This window comes from Pan paniscus, chromosome 6 (genome assembly GCF_029289425.2).
Source record: "Pan paniscus chromosome 6, NHGRI_mPanPan1-v2.0_pri, whole genome shotgun sequence".
NCBI classification, from domain to species: Eukaryota; Metazoa; Chordata; class Mammalia; order Primates; family Hominidae; genus Pan; species Pan paniscus.
Window position 1 is genome coordinate 74,980,476 of NC_073255.2, and position 15,652 is coordinate 74,996,127.

A 15,652-nucleotide genomic window follows, 5' to 3' on the forward strand; every position below is an offset into this window, starting at 1 on the left:
AATGGAATGGAATGGAATGGAATGGAATGGAATCAAACCGAATGGAATGGAATCGTATGGAATTGAATCAACCCATATGGAATGGAATGGAATGGAATGGAATGGAATGGAATGGAATGGAATGGAATAAACCCGAATGGAATGGAATGGAATAGGATGGAATGGATTGGAATGGAATGAACCGGAATGGAATGGAATGGAATGAAATGGAATGGAATGGAATGGAATTAACCGGAATGGAATGGAATGGAATGGAATGGAATAGAATCAACCCGAATGGAATGAAATGGAATGGAATGGAATGGAATCAAGGCCAACGCAATGGAATGGAGTTGAATGGAAGGGAATGGAATGGAATGGAATGGAATGGAATGGAATCAATGCGAATGCAATGGAATGGAATGGAATGGAATGGAATCAACCCTAATGGAATGGAATGGAATGGAATGGAATGGAATGGCACGGAATGCAATCAACACGAATGGTATGGAATGGAATGCAATTGAATGGATTGGAATGGAATCAACGCTAATTGAATGGAATGGAATGGAATGGAATGGAATAAACACGAATGCAAGGGAATGGAATAGAATGGAATGGATTGGAAAGGAATCTACCTGAAAGGAATGGAATGGAACGGAATGGAAAGGAATGGAATGGAAAGGAATGGAATGGAATGGAATGGAATGAATCCGAATGGAATGGAATGAAATGGAATGGAATGGAATGGAATCAAAACAAAAGGACTGGAATGTAATGGAATGGAATACAATCAACCCGAATGGAATGGAATGGAATGGAATGGCATGGAATCAACCCGAATGAAATGGAATGGAATGGATTGGAATGGAATGGAATGGAAAGGAATGGGTTGGAATCAACCCGAGTGGAATGGAATGGAATGGAATGGCATGGAATGGAATGGAATGGATTGGAAAGGAATGGAATGGAATGTAATCAACCCTAATGGAATGGAATGGAATGGAATGGAATCAACCCAAAAGGAATGGAATGGAATGAAATGGAATGGAATGGAATGGAATCAACCCGAATGGAATGGAATGGAATGGATTGGAATGGAATCAACCTGAGTGGAAAGGAATGGAATGGAATGGAATGAAGTGGAATTGAATCAACCCGAATGGAATGGAATGGATTGGAATCATCCCAAATGAAATGGAATGGAATGAAACGGAACGGAATTGAATTAACTGGAAAGGAATGGAATGGAATGGAATGGAAGGGAATGGAATCAACCCAAATGGAATGGAATGGAATGGAATCAACCAGAATGGAATGGAATGGAATAAACCCGAATGGAATGGAATGGAATAGAATGGAATGGATTGGAATGGAATCAATCAGAATGGAATTGAATTGAATGAAATGGAACGGAATGGAATTAACCGGAATGGAATGGAATGGAATGGAATGGAATGGAGTGGAAATGAATGGAATGGAATCAACCCGAATGGAATGGATTTCAATGAAATGGAATGGAATGGAATCAACCCGAATGGAATGGAATGGTATGGAACTGAATCAAGCCAAATGGAATGGAATGGAATGGAATGGAATTGAATGGAATGGAATGGAATGGAATGGTATAAACACGAATGGAATGGAATGGAATAGAATGGAATGGATTGGAATGGAATCAACCGGGATGGAAAGGAAAGGAATGGAATGAAATGGAATGGGATGGAAAGGAATGAAATGGAATGGAATGGAATGGAATGGAATGGAATTAACCCGAATGGAATGGAATGAAATGGAATGGATTGGAATGGAATCAACCTGAGTGGAATGGAATGGAAAGGAATGGAATGTAATGGAGTGGAATTGAATCAACCCGAATGGAATGGAATGGAATGGAATCAACCCAAATGGCATGGAATGGAATCAAATGGAACGGAATTGAATTAACTGGAAAGGAATGAAATGGAATGGAATGGAATGGAATCAACCCGAATGGAATGGAATGGAATGGAATGGAATGGAATGGAATGGAATGGAATGGAATGGAATGAAATGGAATGGAATGGAATGGAATAAACCCGAATTGAATGGAATGGAAGAGAATGGAATTGATTGGAATGGAATAAACCAGAATGGAATGGAATGGAATGAAATGGAACGGAGTGGAATTAACCGGAATGGAATGGAAGGCAATGGAATGGAAGGGAATGGAATGGAATGGAATATAATCAACCCGAATGGAATGGAATGGAATGGAATGGAATGGAATGGAATGGAATCAACCCGAATGGAATGGAATGGAATGGAATGGAATGGAATGGAATGGAATTAAGACGAATGGAATGGAATGTAATGGACACGAGTGGAATGGAATGTAATGGAATGGAATGGAATCACCTGGAATGGAATGGAATGGAATGGAGTAAAAACGAATGGATTGGAATGGAATGGAATGGACTGCAATGGAATCAACCCGAATGGAATGGAATGGAATGAAATGGAACGCAATGGAATCAACCGGAATGGAGTGGAATGGAATGACACGGAATGGAATGGAATAGAATCAAACCGAATGGAATGGAATGGAATGGAATGAATCCGAATGGAAAGAATGCAATGGAATGGAATGGAATGGAATCAACACAAATGGACTGGAATAGAATGGAATGAAATGTAATGGAATGGAATGGAATCAACCCGAGTGGAATGGAATGGAATGGAATGGATTGGAATGGAATCAACCTGAATGGAATGGAATGGAATGGAGTGGAATTGAATCAACCCGAATGGAATGGAATGGAATGAAAAGGAATCAACCCAAATGACATGGAATGGAACGAAATGTAACGGAATGGAATTAACCAGAATGGAATGGAATGGAATGGAATGGAATCAACCCGAATGGAATGGAATGGAATGGAATGGAATGGAATCAACCCGAATGGAATGGAATGCAATGAACACGAATGGAATGGAATGTAATGTAATGGAATGGAATCACGTGGAATGGAATGGAATGGAATGGAATAAACACGAATGGATTGGAATGGAATGGAATGGAATGCAGTGGAATCAACCCGAATGGAATGGAATGGAATGAAATGGAACGCAATGGAATCAACCGGAATGGAGTGGAATGGAATGACAAGGAATGGAATGGAATAGAATCAAACCGAATGGAATGGAATGGAATGGAATAGAATGGAATCAACCCGAACGCATTGGAAAGGAATGGAATGGAATTGAATGGAATCAACCCGAAAGCAATGGAGAAAATTTAATGGAATGGAATGGAATGGAATCAACCCGAAAGCAATGGAATGGAATGGATTGGTATCAACCCGAATGGAATGGAATGGAGCGGAATGGAATGGAACGGAATCAACCGAAATGGAATGAAATGGAATGGAATGGAATGGAATGGAATGAAATAAACCCGAATGGAATGAAATGGAATAGAATGGAATGGATTGGAATGGAATCAATCAGAATGGAATGGAATGGAATGAAATGGAACGGAATGGAATTAACCGGAATGGAATGGAATGGAATGGAATGGAATGGAATGGAATGGAATGGAATCAATCCGAATGGAATGGAATGGAATGGAGTGGAATTGAATGCAATGGAATCAACCCGAATGGAATGGAATGGAATGAAATGAAATGGAATGGAATCAACCCGAATGGAACGGAATGGTATGGAACTGAATCAAACCAAATGGAATGGAATGGAATGGAATGGAATTGAATGGAATGGAATGGAATGGAATGGTATAAACACGAATGGAATGGAATGGAATAGAATGGAAGGGATTGGAATAGAATCAACAGGGATGGAAAGGAATGGAATGGAATGGAATGGATTCAAGGCAAATGCAATGGAATGGAATTGAATGGAATGGATTGGAATGGAATGGAATGGAAAGGAACGGAATGGAATCAACCCGAATGGAATGGAATGGAATGGAATGGAATGGAATGGAATGGAATCAACTGGAATGGAATGGAATGAAATGGAATGGATTGGAATGGAATGGAATGTAATGGAATCAACCGGAATGGAATGGAATGGAATGGAATGGAATGCAATGGAATGGAATGGAATGGAATCAACTGGAATGGAATGGAAAGGAATGGAATGGACTGCAATGGAATCAACCCGAATTGAATGGAATGGAATGAAATGGAACCGAATGGAATCAAAAGGAATGGAGTTAAATGGAACGGAATGCAATGGAATGGAATAGAATCAAATGGAACGGAATGTAATAGAATGGTATAGAATCAAACAGAACAGAATGGAATGGAGTGGAATGGAATGGAATCAACCCGAATGCAATGGAATGTAATGGAATGGAATGGAACGGAATGGATTGGAAAGGAACGGAACCAACACGAATGGAATGGAATTGAATGCATTGGAATGGAATGGAATGTTATTTGAATAGAATCAACCCGAATGGAATGGAATGGAATGGAATCAACCAGAATGCAATGGAATGGAATGGAACGGTATGGAATGGAATGGAATGGAATCAAGCCGAATGGAATGGAAAGGAATGGAATGGAATGGAAAGGAATGGAATGGAATGGAATGAAATGGAATGGAATGGAATAAACCCGAATGGAATGGAGTGGAATAGAATGGAATTGATTGGAATGGAATAAACCAGAATGGAATGGAATGGAATGGAATGAAATGGAACGGAGTGGAATTAACCTGAATGGAATGGAAGGGAATGGAATGGAATGGAATGGAATGGAATGGAATATAATCAACCCGAATGGAATGGAATGGAATGGAATGGAATGGAATGGAATCAACCCGAATGGAACGGAATGGAGTGGAAAGGAATGGAAGGGAAAGGAATGGAATAGAATCAAACCGAATGGAATGGAAACTTATGGAATTGAATCAACCCATATGGAATGGAATGGAATGGAATGGAAGGGAATGGAATAAACCCGAATGGAATGGAATGGAATAGGATGGAATGGATTGGAATGGAACCAACCGGAATGGAATGGAATGGAATGAAATGGAATGGAATGGAATGGAATTAACCGGAATGGAATGGAATGGAATAGAATCAACCCGAATGGAATTAAATGGAATGGAATGGAATGGAATGGAATGGAATGGAATGGAATCAACGTGAATGTAGTGGAATGGAATTGAATGGAAGGGAATGGAATGTAATGGAATGGAATGGAAGGGAATCAAGGCGAATGCAATGGAATGGAATGGAATGGAATGGAATCAAAACAAATGGATTGGAATGGAATGGAATGGAATCGAATGGATTGGAATGGAATGGAATGGAATGCAATCAACCCGATTGGAATGGAATGGAATGGAATGGAATGGAATGGAATGGAATGGTATCAACCCTAAAGGAATGGAATGGAATGAAATGGAATGGAATGGAATGGAATGGAATGGAATGGAATGGAATGGAATGGAATAGCATGTTATGGAATCAACCCGAGTGGTATGGAATGGAATGGAATGGAATGGAATTGAATGGAATGGAATCAACCGGAATGGAATGGAATGGAAAGAAATGCAATGTAACGGAATGGAATGGAATGGAATGGAAAGGAATGGAATGGAATGGAAAGGAATCAACCCGAATGGAATGGAATGGAATGGAAGAGAATGGAATAGAATGGCATAGAATGGAATCAACCCGAATGGTATGGAATGGAACGGAATGGAATGGAGTGGAATGGTACCAATACGAATGGAATGGAATGGAATGGAACTGAATGGAATGGAATGGAATGCAATCAACCCGAATGGAATGGAATGGAATGGAATGGAATGGATTGAAATGGAATCAACCCGAATGGAATGGAATGGAATTGAAAGAAATGGAATCAAAGCAAACGGAATGGAATGGATTGGAATGGAATAGAATCAAACGGAAAGGAATGGAATGGAGTGGAATAGAATGGAATCAACCCGAATGCAATGGAATGGATTGGAATGGAATGGAATGGAAAGGAATGGAATGGAAAGGAATGGAATGGAATCAAACCGAATGGAATGGAATCGTATGGAATTGAATCAACCCATATGGAATGGAATGGAATGGAATGGAATAAACCCGAATGGAATGAAATGGAATGGAAAGGAATGGAATGGAAAGGAATGGAATGGAATCAACGTGAATGCAATGGATTGGAATTGAATGGAAGGGAATGGAATAGAATGGAATGGAATGGAATCAAGGCGAATGCAATGGAATGGAATGGATTGGAATGGAATCCACCCAAATGGGTTGGAATGGAATGGAAAGGAATAGAATGGAATGGAATGGAATGGAATGGAATAAACCCGAATGGAATGGAATGGAACGGAATGGAAAGGAATGCAATGGAATGGAATGGAATGGAATCAACCCGAAAGGAAAAGAATGGAATGGAATGGAATGGAAATGAATGGAATGGAATGGAATGGAATATAATCAACACGAATGGAATGTAATGTAATGGAATGGAATGGAATGGAATGGAATCAACCCAAATGGAATGGAATGGAATGGAATGGAATGGAATGGAATGGAATATAATCAACCTGAATGGAATGGAATAGAATGGAATCAACCCGAATGGAATGGAATGGAATGCAATGGAATGGAAAGGAATGGAATGGAATGGAATAGAATGGAATCAAACCGAATGGAATGGAATCGTATGGAATTGAATCAACCCATATGGAATGGAATGAAATGGAATGGAATGGAATGGAATGGAATGGAATAAACCCGAATGGAATGGAAGGGAATAGTATGGAATGGATTGGAATGGAATCTACCGGAATAGAATGGAATGGAATGAAATGGAATGGAATGGAATGGAATTAACAGGAATGGAATGGAATGGAATGGAATGGATTGGAATAGAATCAACCCGAATGGAATGAAATGGAATGGAATGGAATGGAATGGAATGGAATGTAATCATGGTGAATGCAATGGAATGGAATTGAATGGAAGGGAATGGAATAGAATGGAATGGAATGGAATGGAAGCAAGGCGAATGCAATGGAATGGAATGGAATGGAATGGAATCAACCCAAATGGAATGGAATGGAATGGAATGGAATGGAATGGAATGGAATAAACCCGAATGGAATAGAATGGAACGGAATGGACAGGAATGCAATGGAATGGAATGGCATGGAATCAACCCGAAAGGAAAAGAATGGAATGGAATGGAATGGAATGGAATGGAATCAACAGAAATGGAATGGAATGGAATGGAATGGAAAGGAATGGAATGGAAAGGAATGGAATGGAATCAAACCGAATGGAATTGAATTGTATGGAATTGAATCAACCCATATGGAATGCAATGGAATGGAATGGAATGGAATGGAATGGAATGGAATGGAATCAACCCGAATGGAATGGAATGGAATGTATTGGAATGGAATGGAATAGAGTGGAATCAACCCGAATGGAATATAATGGAATGGAATGGAATGGAATGGAATGGAATCAACCTGAATGGAATGCAAAGGAATGGAATGGAATGGAGTGGAATCAATCCGAATGGAATGGAATGGAATGGAATGGAAAGGAATGGAATGGAATCAAACCGAGTGGAATGGAATGGAGTGGTATGTATTGGAATGGAATGGAATGGAATGGAATCAACACTAATGGAATGGAATGCAATGGAATGGAATGGAATGGAATGGAATCAACCCAAAAGGAATGGAATGGAATGGAATGGAATGGAATGGAATGGAATGGAATGGAATGGAATCAACACGAATGGAATGGAATGCAATGAACACGAATGGAATGGAATGGAATGGAATGAATCAACTGGAATGGAATGGAATGGAATGGAATAAACACGAATGGATTGGAAAGGAATGGAATGGACTGCAAGGGAATCAACCCGAATGGAATGGAATGGAATGAAATGGAACGCAATGGAATCAACCGGAATGGAGTGGAATGGAATGACACGGAATGGAATGGAATAGAATCAAACCGAATGGAATGGAATGGAATGGAATAGAATGGAATCAACCCGAACACATTGGAAAGGAATGGAATGGAATGGAATGGAATCAACCTGAATGGAATGGAATGGAACGGAATGGAATGGAACGGAATCAACCGAAATGGAATGAAATGGAATGGAATGGAATGGAATGGAATGAAATAAACACGTATGGAATGAAATGGAATAGAATGGAATGTAGTGGAATGGAATCAATCAGAATGGAATGGAATGGAGTGAAATGGAACGGAATGGAATTAACCGGAATGGAATGGAATGGAATGGAATGGAATGGAATCAATCCGAATGGAATGGAATGGAATGGAGTGGAATTGAATGCAATGGAATCAACCCGAATGGAATGGAATGGAATGAAATGAAATGGAATGGAATCAACCCGAATGGAACGGAATGGTATGGAACTGAATCAAACAAAATGGAATGGAACGGAATGGAATGGAATTGAATGGAATGGAATGGAATGGAATGGAATGGTATAAACACGAATGGAATGGAATGGAATACAATGGAATGGATAGGAATGGAATCAACAGGGATGGAAAGGAATGGAATGGAATGAAATGGAATGGGATGGAAAGGAATGAAATGGAATGGAATGGAATTAACCCGAATGGAATGGAATGGAATGGAACGGAATAGAATCAACTCGAATGGAATGGAAAGGAATGGAATGGAATGGAATGGAATCAAGGCAAATGCAATGGAATGGAATGGAATGGAATGGATTGGAATGGAATGGAACGGAAAGGAACGGAATGGAATCAACGCGAATGGAATGGAATGGAATTGAATGGAATGGAATGGAATGGAATCAACCCGAATGGAATGGAATGGAATCGAATGGAATAGAATGGAATGGAATCAACCCGAATGGAATGGAATGGAATGGAATGGAATGGAATAGAATCAACTGGAATGGAATGGAATTAAATGGAATGGATTGGAATGGAATGGAATGTAGTGGAATCAACCGGAAAGGAATGGAATGGAATGGAATGGAATGCAATCAACTGGAATGGAATGGAAAGGAATGGAATGGACTGCAATGGAATCAACCCGAATGGAATGGAATGGAATGAAATGGAACCGAATAGAATCAACCGGAATGGAGTTAAATGGAATGGAATGCAATGGAATGGAATAGAATCAAAGAGAATAGAATGGAATGGAGTGGAATAGAATGGAATCAACCCGAATGCAATGGAATGTAGTGGAATGGAATGGAAAGGAATGGATTGGAATGGAATGAAATCAACCAGAATTGAATGGAATGGAATGGATTGGAATGGAATGGAATGGAATGGAACGGAATGGATTGGAATGCAATGAAATCAACCTGAATGCAAGGGAATGGAATCAAATGGAATGGAATGGAATGGAATGGAACGGAATGGAATGCAATGGTATGGAATCAACCCGAATGTAATGGAATGGAATGGAATGGAATGGAATGGAATGGAATGGAATGGAATCAACTGGAATGGAATGGAATGAAATGGAATGGATTGGAATGGAATGGAATGTAATGGAATCAACCGGAAAAGAATGGAATGGAATGGAAAGGAATGGAATCAACCGGAAAAGAATGGAATGGAATGGAATGGAATCAACTGGAATGGAATGGAAAGGAATGGAATGGACTGCAATGGAATCAACCCGAATGGAATGGAATGGAATGAAATGGAACCGAATAGAATCAACCGGAATGGAGTTAAATGGAATGGAATGCAATGGAATGGAATAGAATCAAACAGAATAGAATGGAATGGAGTGGAATAGAATGGAATCAACCCGAATGCAATGGAATGTAATGGAATGGAATGGAACGGAATGGATTGGAATGGAACGGAATCAACCCAAATGGAATGGAATTGAATGCATTGGAATGGAATGGAATGGTATGGAATAGAATCAACCCGAATGGAATGGAATGGAATGGAATCAACCAGAATGCAATGGAATGGAATGGAATGGAATGGAATGGAATGGAATGGAATGGAATGGAATGGAATGGAACGGTATGGAATGGAATGGAATGGAATCAACCCGAATGGAATGGAATGGAATGGAATGGAATGGAATGGAATGGAATGGAAAGGAATGGAATGGAATGGAATGGAATGGAAAGGAATGGAATGGAATCAACCCGAGTGGAATGGAATGGAATGGAATGGATTGGAATGGAATGGATTGGAATGGAATCAACCCTAATGGAATGGAATGGAATGGAATAGAATGGAATGGAATGGAATGGAATCAACCCGAATGGAATGGAATGGAATGGAATGGAGTGGAATCAACCCGAATGGAATATAATGGAATGGAATGGAATGGAATGGAATGGAATGGAATGGAATGGAATGGAATCAACCTGAATGGAATGCAAAGGAATGGAATGGAATGGAGTGGAATCAATCCAAATGGAATGGAATGGAATGGAATGGAATGGAATGGAATGGAATGGAATCAACCCGAAAGGAATGGAATGGAACGGAATGGAACGGAATGGAATGGAATGGAATGGAATGGAATGGAATCAACACAAATGGACTGTAATGGAATGGAATGGAATAGAATCAACCCGAATGGAATGGAATGAAATGGAATGGCATGGAATCAACCCGAATGAAATGGAATGGAATGGTTTGGAATGGAATGGAATGTAAAGGAAAGGAATGGAATCAACCCAAGTGGAATGGAATGGAATGGAATAGATTGGAATGGAATGGAATGTAATGGAATCAACACTAATGAATAGAATGGAATTTAATGGAATGGAATGGAATGGAATCAACCCAAAAGAAATGGAATGGAATGAAATGGAATGGAATGGAATGGAATGAAATGGAATGGAATGGAATGGAATGAAATGGAATGGATTGGAATGAAATGGAATGGAATGGAATGGAATCAACCCGAGTGGAATGGAATGGAATGGAATGGATTGGAATGGAATCAACCTGAATGGAATGGAATGGAATGGAGTGGAATTGAATCATCCCGAATGGAATGGAATGGAATGGAATGGAATCAACACAAATGGCATGGAATGGAATGAAATGGAAAGGAATGGAATTAACCGGAATGGAATGGAATGGAATGGAATGGAATGGAATGGAATGGAATCAACCCGAATGGAATGGAATGGAATGGAATGGAATGGAATGGAATGGAATGGAATCAACCCGAATGGAATGGAATGGAATGGAATGGAATGAAATGAACACGAATGGAATGGAATGTAATGGAATTGAATAGAATCAACTGGAAAGAATGGAATGGAATGGAATAAACACGAATGGATTGGAATGGAATGGAAAGGACTGCAATGGAATCAACCCGAATGGAATGGAATGGAATGGAATGGAACGCAATGGAATCAACCGGAATGGAGTGGAATGGAATGACACGGAATGGAATGGAATAGAATCAAACCGAATGGAATGGAATGGAATGGAATAGAATGGAATCAACCCGAACACATTGGAAAGGAATGGAATGGAATTGAATGGAATCAACCTGAAAGCAATGGAGAAAATGGAATGGAATGGAATGGAATGGAATGGAATGGAATGGAATCAACCCGAATGCAATGGAATGGAATGGATTGGAATCAACCCGAATGGAATGGAATGGAACGGAATGGAATGGAACGGAATCAACCGAAATGGAATGAAATGGAATGGAATGGAATGGAATGGAATGGAATGAAATAAACCCGTATGGAATGAAATGGAATAGAATGGAATGGAGTGGAATGGAATCAATCAGAATGGAATGGAATGGAGTGAAATGGAAGGGAATGGAATTAACCAGAATGGAATGGAATGGAATGGAATGGAATGGAATGGAATCAATCCGAATGGAATGGATTGGAATGGAGTGGAATTGAATGCAATGGAATCAAACCGAATGGAATGGAATGGAATGAAATGAAATGGAATGGAATCAACCCGAATGGAACGGAATGGTATGGAACTGAATCAAACAAAATGGAATATAACGGAATGGAATGGAATTGAATGGAATGGAAAGGAATGGAATGGTATAAACACGAATGGAATGGAATGGAATAGAATGGAATGGATTGGAATGGAATCAACAGGGATGGAAAGGAATGGAATGGAATGAAATGGAATGGGATGGAATGGAATGAAATGGAATGGAATGGAATTAACCTGAATGGAATGGAATGGAATGGAAAGGAGTACAATCAACTCGAATAGAATGGAAAGGAATGGAATGGAATGGAATGGAATGAAGGCAAATGCAATGGAATGGAATGGAATGGAATGGATTGGAATGGAATAGAATGGAAAGGAATGGAATGGAATCAACCCGAATGGAATGGAATGGAATGGAATGGAATGGAATGGAATGGAATGGAATCAAACCGAATGGAATGGAATGGAATCTTATGGAAAAGAATGGAATGGAATCAACACGAATGGAATGGAATGGAATGGAATGGAATGGAATGGAATGGAATGGAATGGAATCAACTGGAATGGAATGGAATGAAATGGAATGGATTGGAATGGAATGGAATGGAATGGAATCAACCGGAATGGAATGGAATGGAATGGAATGGAATGGAATGGAATCAACCGGAATGGAATGGAAAGGAATGGAATCAACCAGAATGCAATGGAATGGAATGGAATGGAATGGAATGGAATGGAATGGAATGGAATGGAATGGAATGGAACGGTATGGAATGGAATGGAATGGAATCAACCCGAATGGAATGGAATGGAATGGAATGGAATGGAATGGAATGGAATGGAAAGGAATGGAATGGAATGGAATGGAATGGAAAGGAATGGAATGGAATCAACCCGAGTGGAATGGAATGGAATGGAATGGATTGGAATGGAATGGATTGGAATGGAATCAACCCTAATGGAATGGAATGGAATGGAATAGAATGGAATGGAATGGAATGGAATCAACCCGAATGGAATGGAATGGAATGGAATGGAGTGGAATCAACCCGAATGGAATATAATGGAATGGAATGGAATGGAATGGAATGGAATGGAATGGAATGGAATGGAATCAACCTGAATGGAATGCAAAGGAATGGAATGGAATGGAGTGGAATCAATCCAAATGGAATGGAATGGAATGGAATGGAATGGAATGGAATGGAATGGAATGGAATCAACCCGAAAGGAATGGAATGGAACGGAATGGAACGGAATGGAATGGAATGGAATGGAATGGAATGGAATCAACACAAATGGACTGTAATGGAATGGAATGGAATAGAATCAACCCGAATGGAATGGAATGAAATGGAATGGCATGGAATCAACCCGAATGAAATGGAATGGAATGGTTTGGAATGGAATGGAATGTAAAGGAAAGGAATGGAATCAACCCAAGTGGAATGGAATGGAATGGAATAGATTGGAATGGAATGGAATGTAATGGAATCAACACTAATGAATAGAATGGAATTTAATGGAATGGAATGGAATGGAATCAACCCAAAAGAAATGGAATGGAATGAAATGGAATGGAATGGAATGGAATGAAATGGAATGGAATGGAATGGAATGAAATGGAATGGATTGGAATGAAATGGAATGGAATGGAATGGAATCAACCCGAGTGGAATGGAATGGAATGGAATGGATTGGAATGGAATCAACCTGAATGGAATGGAATGGAATGGAGTGGAATTGAATCATCCCGAATGGAATGGAATGGAATGGAATGGAATCAACACAAATGGCATGGAATGGAATGAAATGGAAAGGAATGGAATTAACCGGAATGGAATGGAATGGAATGGAATGGAATGGAATGGAATGGAATCAACCCGAATGGAATGGAATGGAATGGAATGGAATGGAATGGAATGGAATGGAATCAACCCGAATGGAATGGAATGGAATGGAATGGAATGAAATGAACACGAATGGAATGGAATGTAATGGAATTGAATAGAATCAACTGGAAAGAATGGAATGGAATGGAATAAACACGAATGGATTGGAATGGAATGGAAAGGACTGCAATGGAATCAACCCGAATGGAATGGAATGGAATGGAATGGAACGCAATGGAATCAACCGGAATGGAGTGGAATGGAATGACACGGAATGGAATGGAATAGAATCAAACCGAATGGAATGGAATGGAATGGAATAGAATGGAATCAACCCGAACACATTGGAAAGGAATGGAATGGAATTGAATGGAATCAACCTGAAAGCAATGGAGAAAATGGAATGGAATGGAATGGAATGGAATGGAATGGAATGGAATCAACCCGAATGCAATGGAATGGAATGGATTGGAATCAACCCGAATGGAATGGAATGGAACGGAATGGAATGGAACGGAATCAACCGAAATGGAATGAAATGGAATGGAATGGAATGGAATGGAATGGAATGAAATAAACCCGTATGGAATGAAATGGAATAGAATGGAATGGAGTGGAATGGAATCAATCAGAATGGAATGGAATGGAGTGAAATGGAAGGGAATGGAATTAACCAGAATGGAATGGAATGGAATGGAATGGAATGGAATGGAATCAATCCGAATGGAATGGATTGGAATGGAGTGGAATTGAATGCAATGGAATCAAACCGAATGGAATGGAATGGAATGAAATGAAATGGAATGGAATCAACCCGAATGGAACGGAATGGTATGGAACTGAATCAAACAAAATGGAATATAACGGAATGGAATGGAATTGAATGGAATGGAAAGGAATGGAATGGTATAAACACGAATGGAATGGAATGGAATAGAATGGAATGGATTGGAATGGAATCAACAGGGATGGAAAGGAATGGAATGGAATGAAATGGAATGGGATGGAATGGAATGAAATGGAATGGAATGGAATTAACCTGAATGGAATGGAATGGAATGGAAAGGAGTACAATCAACTCGAATAGAATGGAAAGGAATGGAATGGAATGGAATGGAATGAAGGCAAATGCAATGGAATGGAATGGAATGGAATGGATTGGAATGGAATAGAATGGAAAGGAATGGAATGGAATCAACCCGAATGGAATGGAATGGAATGGAATGGAATGGAATGGAATGGAATGGAATCAAACCGAATGGAATGGAATGGAATCTTATGGAAAAGAATGGAATGGAATCAACACGAATGGAATGGAATGGAATGGAATGGAATGGAATGGAATGGAATGGAATGGAATCAACTGGAATGGAATGGAATGAAATGGAATGGATTGGAATGGAATGGAATGGAATGGAATCAACCGGAATGGAATGGAATGGAATGGAATGGAATGGAATGGAATCAACTGGAATGGAATGGAAAGGAATGGAATGGACTGCAATGGAATCAACCCGAATGGAATGGAATGGAATGAAATGGAACCGAATAGAATCAACCGGAATGGAGTTAAATGGAATGGAATGCAGTGGAATGGAAGAGAATCAAACAGAACAGAATGGAATGGAGTGGAATAGAATGGAATCAACCCGAATGCAATGGAATGTAATGGAATGGAATGGAACGGAATGGATTGGAATGGAACGGAATCAACCCGAATGGAATGGAATTGAATGCATTGGAATGGAATGGAATGGTATGGAATAGAATCATCCCGAATGGAATGGAATGG